General features: G+C 38.6%; 1 long non-coding RNA gene across 1 annotated transcript; it reads right to left on the reverse strand.

The window, feature by feature from the left end:
• Positions 1-1,833: 1,833 nt before the first annotated feature.
• LOC149459653 (uncharacterized) lies at positions 1,834-18,648 on the reverse strand. The gene is made up of 4 exons (XR_016313239.1): positions 18,546-18,648; positions 17,454-17,483; positions 13,820-14,051; positions 1,834-4,987 (listed from the first exon to the last, which is right to left on the reverse strand). It is a non-coding gene; the product is annotated as an uncharacterized LOC149459653 (long non-coding RNA).
• Between the last annotated feature and the right edge of the window lie 384 nt (positions 18,649-19,032).

Below are 19,032 nucleotides of genomic sequence, written 5' to 3' on the forward strand. Positions count from 1 at the left end.
TGTCAAAAACCTGCATGAGGGCTGTCAGTTTGAAAGTTGCAGAAAGTGTCAATGAACTATGACTGCATTTATCAGCGCCTTCAAAGTTCATTAAGAACTACAAACCTTTTGCAGTGGTGTAAGATGGGACTTGTAGTTTCTTCATTCACAGATTCCTGTGAATGAATGATAAGGCTGGGACAGAGGGTGCAGGGAAAAAAACTCCCATCCGCTGTCATGGGGAGGGCTATCAGGGGTGAAAGGGGCAGGAGCTGGAGCATGTTACATGTTACATCCTAACATGTAACATGCTCCAAAAGGTGGTCGTTGTCTTTAATACGTGTGTGGGTATGCAGGTGCTCTTTTCTAAACACCATTGCTTTGCCCTAGTGGATATTATTTTGTCTTTCTAAAAGCTTCTTAAAAGAGAAGTATAGCCAAAGCTATTTTGGCTGTACTTCTCCTGCAGGTCACAGGAGTGTAGGATGAATTGCACTCCTATGACCCATTTAGAATTGACAGTGGTCTAAAGCCTGCTGTCGGCTGACCTCACTCAGCCGGTCCAGGCTCTGAAAACATCCCAACCATATGGTCAGTATCCACCCAGAAGCCTGGACCGGCACCTGGCTCAGTCTCTCAGCGTTTCGCTGAGAGCCTTAGCCAGAGTCTCCCACCTCCTTCATAGCCCAGTTCTCCAGTGAGCACTGGAGGCGCAGAGCAGAGAGCTGGAGACTGATAGCCACAGTGTTTGATTGCTCAGTTCTCACTGCAGAGCTGGTGGGGGCAGATGCAGCATCAATCCGATGAGGTGAGTATAAATGTTTTTGTTTTTTTTTTAGTCCATACTTCGCTTTTAGGATACAGAACTTTGCACTGATTGTGGGGTCATAATGCAAATTTATTGGAGAGTAAATTTAGCAACAACAGAGCATCATCAAGGTGCATTGCTGTCCCATCTAAAACAGTGGCATTAGGTGAGATTCTAGGTGTGCTGTGTGAATGGTAACATACTGTATAACAAATATATAGTGGGGTTTTCTCAAATTTCAATTTTAAATCAAAAAGCTGAAATACACTTTAAACATTTGAAACTGGTGAATCTCATCCTAGCTGTATTTTCTGAAATAGTCATGTATGCTTTTTCTATTGTAGCTATAAAGAGGAAAATAAAAGATTGCAAAAAGAAAATCCATTGTTAGCTGCACTTGATTGTGCATCATATATTGACCAATAATGGCATATGTCCACTCATTAAGATGGAACTTGAAAGGAGCTGCACCATGCACATTAATGTAGGAGGAATATGAATTACCAGTAATCCTTCTCATTCTGAACTGATCTTCTGACTAGTTTGTATGACCCTAAATTACCCAAAAATGCATTGGTTCTGGAATTGTCTTTTTAGTCTGTCTCTATTACCTTTTTCACTACAGTGGGGTAAATTTACTAAAGGCAAACAGGTTGTTCATTTTGCAAGGTAGGTTGCACTTTGAAAGGGAATTTCCCCAGAGATTAGTGAATGTGGTAAAATGTGTGTGTCGTCTTGCTATCAGACATACCTTGAAATAGGGTACTGTGTGCCTTATACTCGTAAAGCCAAGGCATTCTTCTGTGTATTTGCTTAGCTAGTGTTTCTGCTTTAGTAGCCCACTTCCTCAATCACGTACAACTCTGGTGGCCAGAAAATTTAATAAAAGAAAGAAGAATGTGTATTAGCCCTCTGTAAAAGGGAATGCTATCTATAATAACCTATTCTCTCACATACTTTACTGCACTAGAGAAAAAAGACAATACGGTATATCTATATAAATTAAAATGTTCACATTATGTAATTAGCAATAAACACACATTGAGCCATGTGAACAAAATGATTTATTCATAAGAAACCATTGTTTTGTGAGCTACATTGTCCTTGATACATGCACAATTAAATGATTAAATATGAAAATGCAGCCTAACATGTATAACCAAATATAGTAGGCAAATTTAATGGCCATTTCCATTCAGCTTATGTTTCAGTTTTGTGTGATTGATGAAAATTTGAACCACAGTCTGGCTTATTATACCATTAGTGAGATATCTCTGCCAAAACTCTGGTTATTCCAAAGTAAAATTATGTTTTTTAGGTCACCGCAAAAGGCCACCCCTTGGAGTTTAAATGGCCATTCTAGCCATGGGCAACTGTTGCCTGCGTAATAAGGCAGTTGCCTCCTAGTGCCTATATGCAAAGTTCCCCTGCTTAACTTACAAATTGGTTGCTTCAATACAGGGAAAAGCAATCCGATCTCTACCTGCTAGCACTGTGAGTGGCCCCTTTCTGCTCTACTCACCTCTCTATTGGTGCTATATGACATTTTGTAGCTAAAGGAGGAAAGGAGAGGCTGGAAGGGGAACATTACAAAACAACCAGGAAGACACCTTGTTGCTTATTACTTTATTATTGCACTGGTTTCTAAAGGTAAGCAAGGCATGATCCAAAAAATGCAGGTGTGCTTTAAAGTGGAAGTAAACCCCGTAGCAATCGTGCACACAGAGATGGATGCGAACCTCCATTTTGGCAAAGGCCTCCATCTTGTTTCATTTTCTACTCCCAAATCAGCTTCCCTCCAAATCCCCCCTCCCTTGGTGTTGAGTGACATGTGCTCTGTATGATGCTGAGTTCAAAAGTCAACAGGCCCAGTGGGAGAGCTCCATGGCTATAAAATCCCAACCTAGCTGGTGCCCAGATGTCTGTTAGCTTCTCAATCTGGGATATCGTAAAGCCATAAAACCACCCCTTCACTGAGCTTCAAAGACATTCCATGTAGTCGTAAAACGGACTCACATTTCAAAATCCATTTTCCCTTATGATTTCACATCTTGAAATATGAAAGACTTACATAAAAACCAGGCATATATTCAGACCGGTCACTTTAATACAAGTCGTCTGATATATTACACCCCCTAGCTGACATCTACAGGAGAGCAGAAAATATTATCTCCTTAACCGTCCCAGCAGGTATGTCATATTTCATATCTAGATGTTCGGCAGGTGATTCTGCAGATTAATCTACTTGTGGATAGAATGTTACATGTATCCAAGTTATTGCCCTGGTATCAGCTTGTGAGGGATTTTGGTTCTAGCTTGGGTCTCCGCCTGCAACACCCGCCCAAATGAGGCTCTGCTTCAGGGAGACACCCTGCTGAGTTCCTAGAAAAGCTAAGAAAAAGCTGAGTTGAAGTTTAAGAAGCTCCCTTTTAACATCAGAAATAACTTTGGGAGATAAGGCCCTTTTGCTCTAACACTTGAAAGCTGCTTAAACCAAGGCTGACGCAAGTACTTTATCTCTCTAAACTTCTTTCTGTTTTCTCTTTGCTGTGTTATTGCTCTCTGTATATTTATATTTATATATATATATTGGCTACATCTTTTTCTGTAAATATTTTTATTGCACCCTTTTGACCTTTTATTAATAAATCTTACTTTCTGAAAGTGTTGAACTGTTTCTAAAGCTCTTTAATGCAAACTAAGAACCCCTGTCTCTGAAGAGAGCTACTGTGTGTGTTTAAACCTCTGTATACCCGGCCTGCAGTGACAGTGGTATACAGACGATTATTCAACCATCATAGTGTTATTGCTGAGATTGCCGAGTTTCCTCTTTCTCTATACAAAAAGGAGGTGGTGGCAGTGTGAAGGGTTAATTGCGTAATTAACCTGACCCAGTAACAATCGCTCTCAGGCTGCAGATACATCAAAATCTTTGTGCAGGGTGCAGCTGGGCGTGGCATTGTTACGCACGTGACAGCGCGGTTTTAGATTGGCTAGTCCTTCGGTCACGAGTTTAGTGAGAAGGGCTGGGGTCTGACGCCGCGGTCGTCACAAACCCACCTTTGTATCTGTTACCCACAGGTAAGCTTATAATAAAGCTTACCTGTAGGTAAAATGAATATTTCCTAAACTTGCATCGAAGATAGTCCCTTTTTTTGACAGCCGGCTCATGGTCTCTAAAGGAACGGACTTTCCTTTCTTTTACCCATGCCGTTCCTTCAGAGCACTGTGCCGTTTTCTGAGATTTCTGCACACATGCGCGGGAGTGACATCATCGCAGCTCGACCAATCAAACAGCCAGGACTCGCCAACCCAGAAGGAAGACTGGGTGCAGATGGAATCTTCTGCAGCGGGAACAGTGCGCCACTGGAGGGCTTCGTTTTAAGGTAAGTCCTGCATAATGTACTAGTATGCAATGCATAGTAGCACAATATGACATTACCTTGTAAGGGATTTTCTGAAGGTGTGGTTTACTACCGCTTCAAGCTGGTCCATAGAGGGATCAAAATTTGGCTGGTCCCTGCTGAACTGGATGAATTTAGATCTATCAATCAATCTATGGCTGTCTCTGCTGTCAAAATACAATAACACAGCCAGGAGAATTCCTCCATCCACCTCACTTGGATGAGGGAATCCATTCAGTGTTTTTCAATCAGTCATCCGGCTCATCAAAAAAAAACTGACCTATGCATGGCCAGCCTTAAACTCCAGATGCAAGAACTGTGTTGAGCAGATTCAATAGAAAACTTACAAAAGTTGCATGTTTTTCTAAAAAAAATGTCAGTTTCCTCACATTTACACAGAAAAATATTGTTCTATAGTTTTATAAAGGCATTTTGTCTTCCTCTGGATCAGCTAGGTTTTCAAAGCACATAAGTTATTTAAATATTGAACTAGATGGATGTGTGTATTTTACCCATTTTTAGTATGGTGAGACAATTCCCTGTGCTTTAAGGTTCAAAAGGCAGAATTAGTAAAAAAGCACTTGAGTACTCTAGTTGACTGACTGACATATTCCTTATTGCTCCGTGGAAGAGATGGAGATGCAAATTTGTGTAGCACAATCGCTGCATTAGTGTCTTAGTGAAATGTAAAAAGCCATTAGATTTAAAAAATCATCAGTTTTTTAAAACATTTATTACTATTTCTATATGTAATCTTAACTGAAGGCATCTTCATCATCTTGCTAGCATGATTAAGCTGTAATAGAAAACAAAAAGGCTGGTCAAAAGAGGTCAGGAACATTAATGGATAAATCAAAAAAAAAAAAAGAAAAAAATATATATATATTTATATTATACATTTTTAAAAATATTTATTCTATCTGCAATTGCTGTAATGCGGAGGTGGCTCATTGAGAATCTAAAAATGTTATAGGGTTTTTGTATTCAAAACAGCGATGAATATTCCCTCAGCAAATCTCAAACTGGTTAACAAGATGTCAGTGGTGATGGGCTTTAATCAAGAGACTGTGCATAGGTCTGAGAAGGGTATCTAGGGAGAATAATGACATCTGTCTGCTGCGGGTTATTATAACATTGTCTGTTTTTACTCCTTAAGCTGCTAGCATTAGTAAATAGAAAAGGAAAGTATATCATATTTACTTGTTTTACACTTTTTTTCAAAATGTCTTCAGGTACTTCCTGTTTTCCGGGCCTAGGCAAATGATGTGATACATCCTTGCAGTCTTCCAGAGGGGCGTTCTCAGGTAAGCACACTTTCCTGCATGCGTGCCTGAGCTAAGGGCAGATGGATTCCAGTAAGTAAATGCTACTTGAATCATCTGCACTTACTCAAGATGGCCACAGCCAGAAATGCTAGAGAGTATATTTCAAAGTGATTTCTCAGAAAAATAAAGCATGGAGACATGGATGGATGGCTGAGTTTGCTTTGAATATTAGAAAAATAATTCGTTTTTGGTTTGTGGTGCTCAGAGGCTGTGTAGCACCTCTTTTTAAGCCCCACATTGTGAGTCTCTGGCAAGTCATAGGGTGGGAAGTAGCCGGGGCTGAGGTGTATAAGACTCAATGTGTACACATAGTCAAGAACACAAAGGTGTCATGGTACAAGCAACAGGATATATATAATATATAAATTATATTAGATATAATAGAATGTGTTGCTTGTACCATGACACCTTTATGTTCTTGACTGTATATATATATATATATATATATATATATATATATATATATATATAATTTTTTTTATGACATTGAAAGATAAAATTTCAGGTGCTAGAATAGACCTTGAATGATCCTTGAACACAGATAGTGCTGACTTTTGTAAAAGACAGGAAGATGAAGGAATCATCAGGAAAAGTGCTATGACAGATCATACATAGTAGAGGGACATTTATACAATATTTAGCATACATGCAATTAGCATGAAAAATATATATTTTATGCTAGCTCCCCTTTAAAGAGTCTGCTCACTGAAAGCTATATATATATATATATATATATATATATATATATATATATACTGTATCATAAACATGTCTTGTGAACTCTGGTGGTGGCATCTCATGAGTGCACTTGGCTTTCCCTCACCAAGGTTGATTTTTCTCAGGCAATAGTGAGACTATACAGTTCCTGTCATATTCTCCATTATAAAAACATCACTAAAGCCTTATCCTCTGTAATATTTTGTAGTGACAAAGTCATTGCCACATGTTTAGTCAGTTAACCATACATCAGAAAACAAAAATGTGTAGGCATTATTAGCATAGTATAATGAAGCCTGGGAAGCAATTACTGTCTATAAATATTAGCATTGGCTTGAGTCATTGCTGGTATCTAACACTACATACATACATAAATGATTTGGAATCCAGGGCACCTAATCCATAGCAATTAAAGTGAATCTAAACTTTCTCAATCAACAATAATTATATTTAATCCTTATGTTTCTAGCATTAACATATAGATAGGAAGGTATAGTATATAATATTTGCTTGTTTTAACCTTTTTTTTACATTGATGTACCGTAATATATCCCAGGAGTCTTCTTGAATGTTTTCTTTATCTTTTATCTGGAAGAGGGGAAGGGTTTTCTCAGTTAAGCTCAACCTCCTGCCTGTATGTGTGGTCTAAGGGCAGATGGACTTCAGGACATAAATGCTACATGAATCATCTGCCCTTACTCAAGATGGCTGCAGCTAGAAATGCTTGGGGGGTATTTTTCAAAGTGATTTCTCAACAAAGTAAAGCATGGAGACAGTTTGGTGAGTTTGCTTTGAATATAAAAATGAATTAAATAACATTTTCAGTTTGTGATGCTCATATACAGTTTAGTTCCGCTTTAAGTGTTTGTTGGATCAAAATTTCACATGACTGCAGCTTGAATTAGAAGACATTTTTTTTCTAACAGTCTGTATTGTATTAGCACCAAGCATATTCAATCTTTCAACTACAGTTATTTTCTAGTTATTTTCTTCTGGGTGTTCTGGCGACTTTGATAAAATTTTTAGTGACTTTTTAAAATCAGAAATAACATTTATAGTCAGGCATTTTAGTTTAGTTCTTGCTGCAGATGAGGTACATGGGGCTATAAAAACTGACCCAACAAACAGGGCCATTTTAAATTCCCATTCTTTTAAGCTGTAGCCATATGTTAAATTAACCCTTTCACGCCTAAGGGAAAAACAAATCTTAAAGCCTAAATAAGATTTTAAAACTTTGAAATTTGTTAGTAAAACCATACATATCATCACAACTACTTTGTGCATCCAGGTGGATTATACCTTGTTTTTTTCAGGACAAATTTAGCTTTCATTTAGTGGTAAATGGTAATGGATATCCCTGGATTTTTTTTTTATTATCAAAGGAAAACTGGCCCAAAAATAGTAAAAAAAAACATTATTTTAAATTTAGCTGTGTGTTTCTTGTTACTACCATAACCTACCACCAAATAACAACCCAAAAGAAATTTTCCAGCTCATGGCGATCGCAGCGATACCATATATGTGTATGTAATTTGTTGTTTGTACCCACAGTACAGCCCAGAATCAATAGTGCGCAGTTTGTTTTTGATCTAAATTACACTAACACTGATACCAATTTAAAAAAATATATCCTGACTAGAGATGAGCGAATTATTAAAAAATTCGATTCGGCTGATTCGCCGAATTTGAGGAAGAAATTCGATTCGATGCGAATTAATTCGCTATGAATTTAACTTATTAAAAGGGTCTCTAGGCTTCAGAGAGCCTTTAAATTAGTGCAGAACACTGTACCTTTAATTTAAATGCCCTTGGAGATGAGGAAGGAGAAGGAGAAGGATGAGAAGAAGGAGAAGGAGAAGGATGAGAAGAAGGAGAAGGAGAAGGATGAGAAGAAGGAGAAGGATGAGAAGAAGGAGAAGGATGAGAAGAAGGAGAAGGAGAAGGATGAGAAGAAGGAGAAGGATGAGAAGATGGAGAAGGATGAGAAGAAGGAGAAGGAGAAGGATGAGAAGAAGGAGAAGGAGAAGGATGAGAAGAAGGAGAAGGAGAAGGATGAGAAGGAGAAGGAGAAGGATGAGAAGAAGGAGAAGGAGAAGGATGAGAAGAAGGAGAAGGATGAGAAGAAGGAGAAGGATGAGAAGAAGGAGAAGGATGAGAAGAAGGATGAGAAGAAGGAGAAGGATGAAAAGAAGAAGGATGAGAAGAAGAAGAAGGATGAGAAGAAGGATGAGAAGAAGGATGAGAAGGATGAGAAGAAGAAGGATGAGAAGAAGAAGAAGGATGAGAAGAAGGAGAAGGATGAGAAGAAGGAGAAGGATGAGAAGAAGGAGAAGGATGAGAAGAAGGATGAGAAGAAGGTGAAGGATGAGAAGAAGGATGAGAAGAAGGAGAAGGATGAGAAGAAGGAGAAGGATGAGAAGAAGGAGAAGGATGAGAAGATGGAGAAGGATGAGAAGAAGGAGAAGGAGAAGGATGAGAAGAAGGAGAAGGAGAAGGATGAGAAGAAGGAGAAGGATGAGAAGAAGGAGAAGGAGAAGGATGAGAAGAAGGAGAAGGAGAAGGATGAGAAGAAGAAGAAGGAGAAGGATGAGAAGAAGGAGAAGGATGAGAAGAAGGAGAAGGATGAGAAGAAGGATGAGAAGAAGGAGAAAGATGAGAAGAAGGAGAAGGAGAAGGATGAGAAGAAGGAGAAGGAGAAGGATGAGAAGAAGGAGAAGGATGAGAAGAAGGAGAAGGAAACAAATAGATACAATGTTTCAACCGCTGTATGGAGGGAATGTCACAGAACTGTCAGAAATAGCCTATTTCTGACAGTTCTGTGACATTCCCTCCATACAGCGGTTGAAACATTGTATCTATTTGTTTCCATAAATGGAAACAAATAGATACAATGTTTCAACCGCTGTATGGAGGGAATGTCACAGAACTGTCAGAAATAGCGGAGCTCTGCAGATACACTTAGCGGAGCTCTGCAGATAGATACAGCGGTTGAAACATAGGCTATGTTTCAACCGCTGTATGGAGTGAATGTCAGAGAACTGTCAGAAATAGGCTATTTCTGACAGTTCTCTGACATTCACTCCATACAGCGGTTGAAACATAGCCTATGTTTCAAACACAAAAATAGTGAAGCGCTCAAATGAATCCCTATATACACACACAGTGCATATAAAAAAAAAAAAACAAAGAAAAAAAAACCCTTTCCTTGCCCTTAATTGTTTCTTCAAATCAAACAGTGATAGAAAATAAAAAATCCATAATAATGCGAATAAACAGTGATACAAAAATAAAAATAAAAAAATCTGTGTTAATTAATATATAAATATATAAAAGTGATAATTCCAATAATATATGTGCCAACCTAACAGAATATAAATAAAAATTCATAAAATGTGAGTCTCAATCAAATATACGTGATTAATTGTGAAAAAACCATACATTAAACTATTCGATAAAAAATCCACTAAATCTTGTGATGTTTAAATATGAAAATGTGTCCATAAATGAACAAACACAGTCCATGCAGTAAGGTGAAAACGACACTCGGTGTTCTTCACTTCTAGTGCTCAAAAAAAGAAGAAAAGAAATCCTCCAATGGCAGCAATGCCTGCTCACCTCCCCAACTCGACCCGCAAAGGGCCACAAGGCTATAACTCTCCTCCAGGTAATCCTTTGCTTCCAAGCAGCTCAGTAAGGAATCACAGGACCTCCACTCCACCTCCAAATGTTGTAATTATATCTGTGTATCTGTTGACTTGTCCTCACCTCTAGGCGCACTCAGGTTTATGACTGTGGCCCTGAGTGCGCCTAGAGGTGAGGACAAGTCAACAGATACACAGATATAATTACAACATTTGGAGGTGGAGTGGAGGTCCTGTGATTCCTTACTGAGCTGCTTGGAAGCAAAGGATTACCTGGAGGAGAGTTATAGCCTTGTGGCCCTTTGCGGGTCGAGTTGGGGAGGTGAGCAGGCATTGCTGCCATTGGAGGATTTCTTTTCTTCTTTTTTTGAGCACTAGAAGTGAAGAACACCGAGTGTCGTTTTCACCTTACTGCATGGACTGTGTTTGTTCATTTATGGACACATTTTCATATTTAAACATCACAAGATTTAGTGGATTTTTTATCGAATAGTTTAATGTATGGTTTTTTCACAATTAATCACGTATATTTGATTGAGACTCACATTTTATGAATTTTTATTTATATTCTGTTAGGTTGGCACATATATTATTGGAATTATCACTTTTATATATTTATATATTAATTAACACAGATTTTTTTATTTTTATTTTTGTATCACTGTTTATTCGCATTATTATGGATTTTTTATTTTCTATCACTGTTTGATTTGAAGAAACAATTAAGGGCAAGGAAAGGGTTTTTTTTTCTTTGTTTTTTTTTTTTTTATATGCACTGTGTGTGTATATAGAGATTCATTTGAGCGCTTCACTATTTTTGTGTTTGATACTTTATTACTTATTGGTTAAGGCAGAGTGATAGCAGCTGTTAGGATAGGGACTTATCCATACTAAGCGCAGGAGGATATTCCCATTCATAGCCTATGTTTCAACCGCTGTATCTATCTGCAGAGCTCCGCTAAGTGTATCTGCAGAGCTCCGCTATTTCTGACAGTTCTGTGACATTCCCTCCATACAGCGGTTGAAACATTGTATCTATTTGTTTCCATTTATGGAAACAAATAGATACAATGTTTCAACCGCTGTATGGAGGGAATGTCACAGAACTGTCAGAAATAGGCTATTTCTGACAGTTCTGTGACATTCCCTCCATACAGCGGTTGAAACATTGTATCTATTTGTTTCCATAAATGGAAACAAATAGATACAATGTTTCAACCGCTGTATGGAGGGAATGTCACAGAACTGTCAGAAATAGGCTATTTCTGACAGTTCTGTGACATTCCCTCCATACAGCGGTTGAAACCGCTGTATGGAGTGAATGTCACAGAACTGTCAGAAATAGGTTTCAACCGCTGTATGAAGGGAATGTCACAGAACTGTCAGAAATAGGCTATTTCTGACAGTTCTGTGACATTCCCTCCATACAGCGGTTGAAACATTGTATCTATTTCTGACAGTTCTGTGACATTCCCTCCATACAGCAGTTTCAACCGCTGTATGGAGGGAATGTCACAGAACTGTCAGAAATAGGCTATTTCTGACAGTTCTGTGACATTCCCTCCATACAGCGGTTGAAACATTGTATCTATTTGTTTCCATTTATGGAAACAAATAGATACAATGTTTCAACCGCTGTATGGAGGGAATGTCACAGAACTGTCAGAAATAGGCTATTTCTGACAGTTCTGTGACATTCACTCCATACAGCGGTTTCAACCGCTGTATGGAGGGAATGTCACAGAACTGTCAGAAATAGCCTATTTCTGACAGTTCTGTGACATTCCCTCCATACAGCGGTTGAAACATTGTATCTATTTGTTTCCATTTATGGAAACAAATAGATACAATGTTTCAACCGCTGTATGGAGGGAATGTCACAGAACTGTCAGAAATAGCCGAGCTCTGCAGATACACTTAGCGGAGCTCTGCAGATACACTTTTTGCCGGCTTGGAATTCTTCTTATTTTCATCCTACTTCTTCTTCTTCTTCATCCTCATCCTCTTTTTCTTCTTCTGAGGATGAGGATGAAGAAGAAGAAGAAGAAGAAGTAGGATGAAAATAAGAAGAATTCCAAGCCGGCAAAAAGTGTATCTGCAGAGCTCCTCTAAGTGTATCTGCAGAATAGAGGAGGTCTGCAGATACACTTTTTGCCGGCTTGGAATTCTTATTTTCATCCTACTTCTTCTTCTTCTTCTTCATCCTCAGAAGAAGAAGAAGAGGATGAGGATGAGGATGAAGAGGAAGAAGAAGAAGAAGAAGAAGTAGGATGAAAATAAGAAGAATTCCAAGCCGGCAAAAAGTGTATCTGCAGAGCTCCTCTATTCTGCAGATACACTTAGAGGAGCTCTGCAGATACACTTTTTGCCGGCTTGGAATTCTTCTTATTTTCATCCTACTTCTTCTTCTTCTTCTTCTTCATCCTCATCCTCAGAAGAAGAAGAAGAGGATGAGGATGAAGAGGAAGAAGAAGAAGAAGAAGAAGAAGAAGTAGGATGAAAATAAGAAGAATTCCAAGCCGGCAAAAAGTGTATCTGCAGAGCTCCTCTATTCTGCAGATACACTTAGAGGAGCTCTGCAGATACACTTTTTGCCGGCTTGGAATTCTTCTTATTTTCATCCTACTTCTTCTTCTTCTTCATCCTCATCCTCAGAAGAAGAAGAAGAGGATGAGGATGAAGAGGAAGAAGAAGAAGAAGAAGAAGTAGGATGAAAATAAGAAGAATTCCAAGCCGGCAAAAAGTGTATCTGCAGAGCTCCTCTATTCTGCAGATACACTTAGAGGAGCTCTGCAGATACACTTTTTGCCGGCTTGGAATTCTTCTTATTTTCATCCTACTTCTTCTTCTTCTTCTTCTTCATCCTCATCCTCAGAAGAAGAAGAAGAGGATGAAAATTTTTCCTGAAATTCGAATCGAATTCCACTTCGCCTGGTTCGATTCGCTCATCTCTAATCCTGACCTTTGACTTTGACCTTGACCCAAACACTAACCCTAGCACTGAACTAGATCAAACCTTGATCTAGGTACAAGCTTGTAGATGGATTCGCTTTTTGTCTACACTACCGGATAATGCACGTGAGAATTTGCGGGAGATTTTTGCGTGTACATTTCGACTTTATGTAATATAATGGATGTGCTGTGACCCATTTGTACAGTATATTCAGAATGCTCGATTTTCGGGATAGATTGGAGTTCGTTAAATAAATGAGATTTCAGTTTTTAATTTCGGCTGTATATGGTAAAGCTGATTAGGACACTAATGATTGGTGGAAGTTGTGGGCTCATGTTCATAAAGTCAAGTTGAAGCATTTGGTAAAATTATTCAAAACGTTTTCTTGGAGAGTGGTGTCTGGTGATCCTGGAGGTTGGAGGCTGGCTAAAGCACACGGAGAACATGCAAACTTTATGCATATGGTGTTGTGTCTGGGATTCTAACCGGGGACCCCAGTACTGCAAGGAAGAAGTGCTGCCCACTAAGCCACTGTGCTGCATGTGTGGGAGGCATGCTGGAGCCAGAGACCATGAAAGGTGGTGACTCTCCCTGAAGTTCTGTTCTGGCTTTTTGGAGTTCCTGGGAGTTGGAACATTACAACTAGTGGCTACCAAAACAAATCTCCCCATTGGAAGATTTATCCTCACCTTTTGTTGTGAGGACTTCTATAAAATCTCAGATTTTATTCTATTTTTCTGCCCTGGTTTCAATGATCACAAGGTCTAATAAAGAGGGTGAACCACACAGAAAGCAAAGACAACTTGGCAGGGGTGCTAAACCTTCTATACTCCATAAGAAACCAAAAAAAAAAATTGGCTACAGATACATTAAGACTTGAATCCATGCATAAAAGACTCAATAAAATTTAGTGCAGTAATACTAGAGTTGGTCTTAAATCTAAAGCCTCAGAGAAATGCCCATCCTTCCTTCACATTTGGAATCAAACCCACCTGCACATTACAAAGGGCTAATGTTTTCCATGATGGTCATGATGACCATGTGGGCCCGGTCCATGGTGGCCAGGAGGTTTGTGGTGAGGATCGTGATGGGCATGATGTCCATGTGGAGGGGGATGATGGACTCCATGAGGGGGATGATGGCCTCCATGAGGTGGTGGAACATGACCAGGGTGGTGGTGTGGTTCAGGGTGTTGATGACCTGGTGGATGAGCATGGGGTGGTCCTGAAACAGAACATAGTATTTTTATTTGCATATATTAACATCGCTAATAATACATAATTTCCTGTACTTGTACAATTATTCTGCAGACAATTTCAGATACTGTGATAATATGTTAACTGTAACTATGTCAACTAACTAACTGATGCTAGTTCACATTTACCTGTACATAAAGGGTAATTTTTGTGGAAAATAATAGAAAATTAAAAAAAATAAATAGCATTTACAATTTTAGAATAAGCCATATTGTAGTTTATTGTTATCAAAAATACATATCCTTTTCTATCTGGGGTGCTATACTTTTTTGTAAAACAAAATGCAATATGGCAACCTGGAGACCTTCTGTACACATTTGGTATACAGAACCTCCCCAGAAATGTCACAGAAACAAAGATACAGGTCACAGTTTAGGATCTTCTGCAACAAAATGTCAAGTTTTCCAAAGGGTTAACATAACTTTTTTTTTTAGTTTTGCATAGAGTGGAGAGAAATTAGAACATCGGTCTGGATTTAATTGCTGCCTCTGCCCCCATTAGGAAGATTAGCCCTCTCAATTTGTCCTGTTTACAATTACTCTCAAAAGTGAAAGTAAAAGAAAATCCAAAAGTTTGGGTTGCCCCAGAACAATAATGGAGGGGAAATATTCCAATGGACACTAGTTCTGGTGACCTGGGGGGGGGGGGGGTGTCAATGGATTATCTTAATTTGCATGGATTTCTTATAATAAAGCTTACCTGTAGGTAAAATGAATATCTCCTAAACATGAACGGTTTAGGAGATATTCATTTTACCTACAGGTAAGCTTTATTATAAGAAATCAATGATATTCTGCGCATGCATTCTGAAGGAACGTCAGAGCTCACGAACCCAGAAGGAAGACCAGGTAAAGATGGAAGCCCTGGGGAGCCGTGACAGCGCTCTGCTGGAGGGCTTTGTTTCAAGGTAAGTCCTTCATAATGTGCTAGTATGCAATGCACCCTATGACTAAGTGCTTCGCACGAAACGCATCAGGGTAAGGGGCTACAGGATCCTGACGTCCTGCCGCCGTTGGCGGCCATCTTTATACACATGGTCAGTTTTTCGGTTTATTCTTTCCTTATATGTTTTGCACCTTTGTTGGAATAAATACCCTATTGAATGCAGTATCACGCTATGTGGCATTATTCTTGGGCTCTCTGCGAGTCTCACCATTCACAGAGGCCGGTTTAGAAGTGTCCTGAGACCGTGACATCATTTGAGGGGTCCTTAAATGCACAGGCGCAGGAACCTAACCATACCTAGAAGCGATTGTCCTGGCTGACCTGATGAGACGATTATGATCTCAAATGCATTTTGATAGCGCACTTCTGGTGAGTGCGCAATTCACTTATTTCATATCTTTTCATCACATCACCGATTATAAGGAACTGAACTCCTAGAATTAAGATCTGATATGACCTACAAGTCTACATTTTGGATTTATTCTCACTGACTTATCTTCTAACCACTTACCTGTAGTAGAATACCACCGTTTGCACCTTAATAATATTGTACTTATATTGTAGTATTTCTTGACTCATTTGTGTTATAGTCATTCCATCCTGAATATCAACTAACCTAGATGTAGACAACTTGTGACGGATTTAACGTTCAATTGGAGATCTAGTAATTTACAGTATTGGGCTTTATACGACAAAACAATTGTATAGAGTGCATCAATCTCTTAGGAGACTATCAAAATTAAACTATTTCAGATCTGAAACAGAGAAGAAACACAGCGCCTCTAAGTGTAGACTGTATTACAAGTTTAATAGTTAAAAAGTAAGTAGGCAACTCACATGTTCATGGTTATAAACAGGCTTATCATAAAGGGATGTTCAGTCTGCCTTATCACCAAGCTGGTAAACTGCAATATAGTGTGTCAAAATGGGACTGTGGGGAGCGCTAGAGTAAGAGGAAAATGCCTGGTTAGTCCACTGTAGTGGCCCAGTGTGAAGTTCGGAGCAGTGGTGTCTAATGTCATAAAGATGCGATGCGTTTCTGAGTATGCGCAAGGCCAAGACCAGCGCGCTCCTTTGTCAAGCATGTAATACAATGTGAATGGGAGCCTGTATGTCCATAGAGGTCCTTCCCTGAAAAGTCCAGTGGATTTTTCTTTTGAGATGGGAACCAAGGCTACATTGGCTGAGTAATTCACATATGCAAGATTTCACCTTGCGCATGCTCAGAAATTCATCGCACCTTTATGACGTCAGATGCCGACGCCACCACTCCAACTTTCTCAGTGGGCCACTACAGCGGACCAACCTGGCGCTTTCCTCCTACTCCAGGGCTCCCCACTGTCCCAATTTGACACACTATATTGCGGTTTACCAGCTTGGCGATGAGGCAGACTAAACATCCCTTTATGATGAGCCTGTTTATAACTATGAACATGTGAGTTGCCTGCTTACTTTTTAACTATTAAACGTGTATTACAATCTACACTCAGAGGCGCTGTGTTTCTTCCTCTGTTTCTCCATATTAGAGTCTACTTCACTCTACCATAGCTTGCCCTGGTACTCAGACTGTTTTCATACTCTCCTCTGTCATTGGACTCCCAATTTACTGGATTTATTAAGACTCTATGGACTTTTGGCCTGCAGATTCTATGCGTCTCCCTGCATAAGACTATTTCAGATTTGAAACTGAAATCACATTGACCAGTACCGATTTCTATTAGTTATTCCACTTTCCACATCATCATTCCCCTTTAACAATACCTTATTCCTGGCACTTAGCTAAAAAAAAACTGTGTACATCCAGCTACTGGTAAAACAATACCAAACCCTGGTGCTTAGCACTACTAAAAATTGTATAAACCAAAGCTTATATATGTAACCCACTGAAATATTATTACTTACACAACATTAAAGTGGACATTGGATGGCGGTGGTCTGCCATTCAGGATCACTCACATGAACAGAACAGCCCTCTGGAACTTGTATGTTGAATATTTATATATAGTTTTTCTGATAGTATGGTTTAAATGGATATATTTTCACATTGTAGTTTAATGATTTGTTTATAATTATTTTATATACTGTACGTGCTGGTTTATATCATTTTTAATCATTCCCCTTTACACTTTTTTCAATTAAATAAGGCAGTCAATATCTGTCAATATGTGACCTGGTATTTTACATTGTGACATGTTTTTGTTCACTCATTCTGAGCAGTGCTAGGGGCCATCTAATTAAAGTGCATAAGAATAGGTGAAGTTTGTATGATAAACATGTGACAAAAAGGAAAGGTTTTTGTTAAACAAGAATTATAAATAATGGTTGGAAGGAGTGGGGAGTTAAATATTAGACTGGCAAGAAGAAATCTAGGCAGAGTGTGAAATGATCAGTACAGTCACACAATCAGGTTAATAGATATCCTTACCGTGGTGTGGATGGTGCATGATGGCAAAACCTAATAAAAAAAATACAGTTAATATTTCGAATATTCTGTATTGACATACAGGCATGTGTATTGACAAACAGACTGAAAATGGAGCGCAAATTACATATATCTAAGGTACCCAGATATTTTTAAAGAATATGTGCAACATTGTAGTTTTAGATTTAGGTAAGATTGAGATTCAAAGTAGGGAAAATTTAAAATCCTTCTTGGGTTATATTTTGTTGTCTTTGCCCCCCTGGGTAGATTTTCCTACACTTCCTCCTGGAGACACAAGGTTTTTGTTCACCTCAAAATTGTAGCAGTTGTGATATATTTATATATAAAAATTTTTAAGCAATCCTGTCACCTAACCTAACATATTTAAAAATGTACATGTAATGCAGACTATATATACTGTACACACCCCTCCTGCCAAACATGCCTCCAAATGTCGCTCAATTGAGTTTTTTTTGTGTGAAACTGATTCCCAGCATCAATACAGGATACAGTAGTGATGTAGGGATCAGCAAGAGGAACCATGGAGTTCTGCAGGGCACATAGGAGGGAAAAAAAAAGACACACACACGAAAAAAAAAAATCAGACTCGATGGACCACTCAGTCTTTTTCTGCCATCACTTTTCTATGTTTCTATGAGATCATTACTGCATGAAGTGTGCATTTCACAAAAAATTCACATTTTTCACAAAAAATTTAACTGGTGATTCCTATTCAGTGGAGCTGAATATATATTAGGCTTTACAGATATACTTTTCTAGTGGGACATTCATTTAAGCAATAAAATTGCTTTAAGGTTTTAACCAGGGTATGTGAAATAAAAAATGAATATACTGAATACTGTGATTACATTTTATTGAACACATACAGTTATCATAAAAAATATTTTGGCAAAAATGATCTTTAAATGTACAGTAAACTTTTCAATGTGTATAGTTAGACTGTGCATAAAACTACCCTTCCAAGATCCTCATATCACTATCATTACTAATGCAGACATAATGAAAATCTTACATCCAGCTTTGCCTACCATGCTTTTAATACAAAAGATGTACACATTCAACCCAAACACATACCTCTGAATGGAACTGACCAGTCAAGATCTTATGACTGCACTGTGAGATGAATTGTTATATTTATAGAAAAAAATGGGCCTTGGGAGGGGCAGCGTAAAATATCACACTAGAATAAAGATCTACTGTAAACTAGTGACAGTAAAAGGGATTCCATTTATAACATTTTTATACTGTCAAAACAACACACTCCCTTCAAATACCGATGGTATCTACAATCCCATGTATTCACTTGGTCAAAGAGAAAGAATAATAGTCTGTTATCGTGTACAAAGTTTAAAGAGAATGTAAAGGTTGAGGGGGTTTGTTTTTTTTTGTTTTTTTTAAACGAACACGTTATATTTACCTGCTCTGTGCAAGATTAGCCCTTTTCCTCCTTTTCTGGGTTCCCCTGTCAGTGCTCTTGACTCCTCCCCCCTGGGTGCCCCCATAGCAAGTGGCTCATGGGGTCTTGCTCCCGAGCTGACTCTGTGGGGTTTATTTACTAAAG

The sequence above is a fragment of the Staurois parvus genome, unplaced genomic scaffold (assembly GCF_062004578.1).
Source record: "Staurois parvus isolate SC_StPar_1 unplaced genomic scaffold, SC_StPar_1.0 ptg000251l, whole genome shotgun sequence".
Lineage (NCBI taxonomy): Eukaryota > Metazoa > Chordata > Amphibia > Anura > Ranidae > Staurois > Staurois parvus.